Source organism: Silene latifolia, chromosome X (genome assembly GCF_048544455.1).
Source record: "Silene latifolia isolate original U9 population chromosome X, ASM4854445v1, whole genome shotgun sequence".
Lineage (NCBI taxonomy): Eukaryota > Viridiplantae > Streptophyta > Magnoliopsida > Caryophyllales > Caryophyllaceae > Silene > Silene latifolia.
The window spans coordinates 151112174-151119485 of NC_133537.1; the positions used below are offsets into that span (position 1 = coordinate 151112174).

At 37.6% G+C, this 7312-nt stretch overlaps 1 non-coding gene across 1 annotated transcript; it reads right to left on the bottom strand.

Moving 5' to 3' along the window:
- Window positions 1-3924: 3924 nt before the first annotated feature.
- Window positions 3925-4030, bottom strand: LOC141625119 (small nucleolar RNA R71). Its single transcript, XR_012534915.1, has one exon. It is a non-coding gene; the product is annotated as a small nucleolar RNA R71 (small nucleolar RNA).
- Window positions 4031-7312: the final 3282 nt, after the last annotated feature.

A 7312-nucleotide genomic window follows, 5' to 3' on the forward strand; every position in this document is an offset into this window, starting at 1 on the left:
CCATAAATGAGAAGATAAATATCAAAAAACTTTTTAATGTTGGAAAATGTGTCCTCAACAATAGTGCGATCACATGATTTAATATCATAATTAAATCTCATATAAAGAATACGTAAGGGATGATTCATTATATAGTCAACTGATCAACATTAATCGGTAAAGATTGGCTTGCTAGAGTTTGACGTTACTGTCGTGGGACAGTGGTGGTCAGTTGATCCCTTAAGGTCACACCTAAAGGATAATGCCCTAATCAGCAAAGTTGATCAATTGTATAATGACACAAGTTGATTAATTCCTTAAAATTGAACAATTCACTTGTGAGAAAGAATATTGATATCTTATTGTAATGGGATTAAATAAGATTTATTTTAGTAATAAAAATGCTTTATTACTAAAATTGTTTATTGTTTGAGAAACAATAGAGATAAGAATGAATGGTTAATTATAACTACAAGATGTTGTGAATTACAATTATATGACCCATTTTATTTATGTGAACAAGTATCACTAGTCAATTTATTATATGTAATTTAATTAATTCATAAAATGATATTTATGTGATAAATATGCATTAAATTAATTATTAACATGTAACATACTACATGTGACATATTGTGTGACAAATGACAAATTGACAAAATAAAATGGTAGTCCATTTTATGTAAGGTGGACCGAAATATGGAGGGAGTAGTTATGAATTGTGGTTGTTTTATTTTATTTGATAAAATAGCTAATCATGCCTACACTACAATTCTTACACACCTACTTTTACATCTCTTACACAACCTACTATCTTGTGAAGAGAAAAAGTAAAAAGGAAGATGCCATCTTTGGCATTTTATGGTTGTTCCAACCGTGCTTCCTCCTCCTTATGAGAAGTTTGTTCTTATTTACTTACTACACATTCATTCATATACATATCACATGCATTTTTCTCTCTACACTTTCATCTATCTCTAAAACTTGAGAAATCTTGATTCAAATTATTCAATCACATTACTAATATTATTAGTGTAATATATGAGTATTAGTAATCAATTTTAAGGTAAACTACTAAAAAAATATCTAGCAAATATTATTTAGTAGAGATAAGGGATAATCTTGGGTGCAATCAAAAGGAGTGGCTTCTATACTTGGAGTCCTTGGAGGATCATCCTTATATTCATTATAGCTCAAGAACAAGTGAAGGTAGGAGACCTTACTTGTGTCCACAAAACCGAAATTAACAACGTAAGGTACATTGTTTTATTATAAATCTACTATTTTGTTATGCATGCACTAGATCTAAAGAACAAATAATTAAGAAGTTAATTAGTTCACTATTAGAGGAGTCTAATAATAGGTAAACAATCCTAACATTTAATTTAGGTAACTTCATTAGGACGGTTTATCAGAATTCTAATCATATCCTTCAACGGCTAATTCGCAGTTTAAATGTGACAAGTGTTCTCTTTAATGCAAGCACTTCAATTACTGCAACTTGCAGGAAAAACCCTCGATGTGACTCATTTTACAGCATGTTTAGTCCCCGAATTAGCCTCGTTCCTATGCTTTTTAGTCCATAATTGGGTCATTTACTATCTTTAGTCTTTCGTTTTGCATATTCTTTGAGGTTTTGATCCCTTGGTAGGAAAGGAGTAAGAACCTTGCATTTTCATGGCACAATAGAGCTAAATTGATTGAATCTAATGACCAAGCATCAAAGGGAAGACAAGACTAGAAGGCCTATGTAAATAATGAATTAAATGGGCAATGATGAGAAGATCCTTGCATCTCCAACAAGATCCTTGAGGATTGTTGGAGAAAGAAAAGAAGAGAAGCTGACTGGCTAACAATCCGAGCGTCGCAGTACACGGGACGAGCGTCCTGGCCTCCTACAATCCCAGCGTCCCATGGCCAATCCGCTCATCCTGGCCCCTCTCAATCCGAGCGTCGCCCTCACCAATCCACTAGGATTCCTCTCCAGTACAGGCCGTCCTTCAATCAAGCCGCTCGGGACGAGCATATTCCATGAAAACGACCAAAACGGATATGCGCATCTCCCTCGAGAGGAGCACTTCCTCAACTTTTCTTAAGGGTCTTAATCGTCATTTAAGCCCTTAGTAACCCTAATTTATGTACCTAATCCTTAGTATAAATACCCCATTGTACTAATTAGATTATCATGTCCTTCATATACTCTTCTTATGTTATTCTAATCTCATCTTAATCTTGTAATCAACTCTTAATTAAGCATTAATATGAATCTCATTTCCTTAATTTCTCTATTATTCATCATTTATTTTGGGTAATTGAAGATTATTTGGGTATTATTGGGAGATTGACAACCTTCCATCAATCATCAAGTATTTCTATTATTCTTTGCTTATTATTTTGGAATCATCATTAGGTATAGTTCTCTTAATCCCTTTTTAATTATTTTTAATCATTTCCATTCATTCATCATGTTTTGCTTTGTTAATATGACTGACAACCTTGTTAGCATGTTAAACATGATAATGAGTGAGTAGTCTCTTAACTAGGGTTAATGGGGAATTAGGAGAAACCAACATGGGGGATGATTCATGCTTAATCTAATATGTTCACATAATTTATTTGCTTGCTTGTTGTGATCTCAGCTTATGCACATGTTATGTTTGATGAAATGTGAGCCTATGAATCCTTGCATTTTTTACCCATAACTTACCTATTCAATGAGACTTGTAAGACATAAACCAACTCGAGTCTCATTAGACCATGCATATAGTTGAGTAGGGAGGATTAAGTCGACTTGTAGGTGTTGTACAATCTAATCGATTAGGCTCATGGACCCAAACCTTCATAGGATTGTAAAATATAAACCAACTCGATCCTATCACAACAATAATTGCTTGCTTATAATTTGAGAATATGTTTGTATGATCAATTCCCATGTATCCCCTATGAACTCATGACACCCTAGTGCTTTTAATCAATTGTTTACATCTCATTTTAATCATCTTTCTTGTTTATTTACATTGTTATTTAGTTTAGTGATCTCTTATCTGAATCCAAATTGTGACACCCTTAGACACGACCATTTGCAATCGAAAATCCTACATCAATACCCGTCCCTTGGGATCCGACCTTTACTTAACTCTTTACTAATAGTAGAGTAGTTTGTGAAGTTATAAATAATGTTTTGGTCTAGGTAACGTTTGACGACAAGTAACAAAACCGACGAACCAAAAATGGCGTCGTTGCCGGGGACGGTGTTAACTTGATTTGATTTTCTTTGATTGTTCTTAGTTGTGTCTTTCTTTGCCTTGGGGAAGTAAAACTCCTCAAGGTTTGTTCTAATTGTTTTCAAGTGGTTTGATATTTTGCATGTCTAGAAGATCACAAGGTAACTTGTTACCCATTGATCACGAAATTGAAAGAACATTGACAACCAATAGAAGACTTGCTAGAAATACTTTGAGAGGTATTGGTGAGATTGTGGACATTCAACCAAATAACATTGAGTTCATCAACCCTTTTGCAAGAGAAGGAGAGGAGAACGAAACACAAAATCAACCACAAAACCAACCCACAATGCCTAAATTTTCATCACATTCCGTGCCAACCGAGGAGAACCTACCAAATGGTACTCCCACACCACAACATTTGGCCGGTAATTTCATTGCAAAATCCGCATTTATCCAATTAGTCGAAATATGCCAATTTGGGGGGATGCCTAGTGAGGACCCTCATTCTCATATGGAGACATTTTGTGACTATTGTGATGCGATTTCTCAAACTGGAGTGACTCAAGACCAAATTCGATGGGTCTTATTTCCTTTTTCTTTGATTGGTACTACGAAACAATGGTTAAAGAGCCTTGATAAGGCTACCCTTGGTATTAACTCTTGGAAGAAATTGGCACTTGCATTCTACAAAAAGTTCTACCCTCCGGAAAAGACTAACATGCTAAGAGCCCAATCACGGGATTCAAACAAAGGGACGAAGAATCTTTGTATGAAGCTTGGGAGCGGTTCAAAAGAACTTGTCGCTCATGTCCTCATCATGGACTTAGCGAGTGGTTCTTGGTACAACAATTTTGGAATGGTCTATATGAAGACTCCCGAAACATTCTCAACATGGGATCAAATGGTATGTTTACCGAAGTTGACGATAATCAAACATGGAATAAGATTGAGGAAATGGCGGTCCATAACTCCCAATGTAGTAGACCTCGGAAGGCTACTAGAGGAGGAAAGCATGAAGTGGACTATATTACTCAATTGGGTGCTCAACTTAGTGCTCATATTGATACCATTAATTTGAAGTTTGAGAAGGCTATGGCTAAGCTTGAAGAAGCCTCCAAATCTAAGCAACATATTAATTCCATGGTGGCATCTTCATCAATTCCAAGTGGAATATGTGAGAGTTGTGGATCTTTGGGACATGAACAAAGTGAATGTAGAGGAACAAGTGAACAAGTGAATGCTTTCCAAGCATACAAGAGTAGCACCCCTTATTCCAACTATTACAATGAAAACACCAAATTACATCCCAACCTCTCATACAAAAGCCAAAATGTTCAAAACCCTCAAACAACATACACCCACCTCCAATGAGAAACCAAAATCAAAGACCCTTTTACAACCAAAACCAAGGTTACCAAAATCAAACTCCATACAATCAAACAAATGACCAAGGTTTTGATGTTCAAAAAGCAGTCCTCCAAATGCAAAAGAACCAACAAGAGGTTTTCACTCAAATGCAAAAGGATAGCCAAGCAAAAGACATCACCATTAATAACATACTAGCTCACACAAAGATGTTGGAGACCCAAATGTCTCAATTAGCATCTTCAAGTTCACAAAGACAAAAGGGGCAATTACCACCTCAAGGTAATCTTCCAAGACAAGAATCGGTGAGTGCCATCCATTTGAGGAGTGGTACAAGCTATGAAGAGCCAAAGAAGCAAGTTGAGGATGACATTGTGGAGACTAGTGACAAGGAAAAAGTTGTGCAAAACTCTAGGGAAGAAGAACCCACCATTCAAGAAGCTTTAAAGGAGAATGAAGAGAAGGAGCCTATTGTGATTAGACTTCCTTTTCCAAGTCGTAAAGCTAAGCCTAAGTTTGATGACCAACTTGGAAAATTCATAGAGATTGTGAAGAATTTGGAAGTCTTAATTCCATTTGCGGAATTAATCAATCATGTTCCGGCCTATACAAATTATATGAAAGATATTATTACGAAGAAGAAATCCATCCGGAAGCTTGAGACTATTGCTTTCAATAAAGTGAGTACTGCCATCCTATAAGGAAGTTCACCTCCAAAACTAAAGGATCCGGGAAGTTTTTCCATTCCATGTACCATTGGCGACACCACGATCAACAAAGCTTTATCTGACCTTGGGGCAAGTGTGAGTGTCATGCCATATTCGGTAAGCAAGAGGCTAGGAGTGGGAGAGCTCAAGTGCACTAATATCACACTTCAAATGGTGGATCGATCTACGAAGACACCTTTAGGGGTATGGGAAGATGTGCCGGTAAGAATTGGCAAATTCTTCATCCAGGTGGACTTTGTTATTGTTGACATGGACGAAGACTCCAACATTCCTATTATTTTAGGAAGACCTTTCTTGTACACCGCGGGAGCGGTGATCGATGTAAAACATGGAGAGCTCACCCTTGAAGTGGGAGATGAAACCATCACTTTCAATCTTGACAAGACAATGAGAGCTCCCCGATTACATGAGCCATGTTTTATGGTTGATCAATATAGCCGGCAAGATGATAGGAAGAAGTTGGAATTTCAATGGAAGAAGAAAGTGAATGATGCTCCATCAAAAGAGTAAGGAAATTGCAACAAAGAGAGCTTCAAAAGCTCACCCATGACAAGTGAAGAAGAAGGCCTCATTGGCCAAGATAAGAAAGAAGGAGAGTTTCAACTCATTACATTTTTAGTGATCAAGTAGACGAAGTATGCGGTCTTTGGGATGCTGAGTTTGAAGGGATATTCAATCCTTATATCGGTAATGCTATGACCCAAGAGCACCATGAAGAACAACAAGTGAAAAGGTCTATTGAAGATCTTTTTCACTACAATTAACAAGCTTTCGACTACTTTTTCAAGGTGTTGAGCAACATCAACAACACCTTGAACATGCCCCCTTGACATCTCATTATTGGATGAGAGTTTGGTGGAGTCCTCCCTAAACCACCACTTGTAAATATTTTAACTCCCTAACTTGCATTTTAATTATTGTATTGCATTTTTGTCAATTTTGGATTTACATTTTTATACCTTGATCAAGATTTTCATCATTTTTGAGAGAAGTGAGGGAGGGACTCAATTGTTTATTGATGTGTAGTGTTTTGCCTTAGTGTGGGGATAACATTTTCCTAGGCTATCCTAGCCTTTGTAGTACCCCCACAATGAAGACCACAAGAAATGAAGGTTAAAAATGACACGGGTTACGAAGCACCCACGGATGGACCTGAATCCGTGTGGCAGAGGGACAATCCGAGCGAACCGACGAGGATCCGCTCGTCCTGAAAAGAACCCGAGCGTCCAGGGCCAAAGACACTCGTCTTGAGAAGCTGGGAAAAACAACTTTTGGGTCTGACTGAGAATCCGAGCGTCCTACCAGGGAATCCGCTAGTCTCAGCCTGGACGGTCGTCCCAGAGAAAATCCGCTCGTCTTTTCACTGGCAATTTTTGGGATTTCTCCCTGGAAAGGAATCCGAGCGTCTCCAACTTAGGACGCTCGTCCCAGCTCAAGAATCCGCTCGTCTTGCTGATAAGACGCTCGTCCCCAGCGCATTTTTCCGAACCAATTCTGTAGCAAATAAAAGACGCTCGTCCCGACGCCAGGTCACTCGTATCCCCTCTGGTTTTCAAATACAACGGGTCTTAAAAACCCCCTTTCCCCAATTCATTTTCATTCATTCAAACATAAACACTACCCCAAAATCCCAAAACTCCAAAACCCTCATTCTCTCCATCAACCAACAACAAATTTCTCAACCAAAATCAACCAAATAAAATCTAAACTTCCTCAAAACAAAATTAAATCACCCCTTTACCAACAACAAGTGATTAAAACACCAACATCTTCAAGGTTTGAGTAGATTTTTGGGATACAAGGCAACATTCAATTATCCTAAATCGATTTGGGTATTACTAGAAATTGAGATTTCAAGCTTTCTTTGGTGTTACTAAGTAAAGGAGCATGGCAAGAACAAAAGGCGGAAGTAAGGCACCCCAAAAGAAGAACCTTTCTAAGAGACAACAAGCTCTTTAAGCTATTCAAGCATCAAAGGCATTGGTAGTTCATAATGCAAGGTTGGAAATTCAA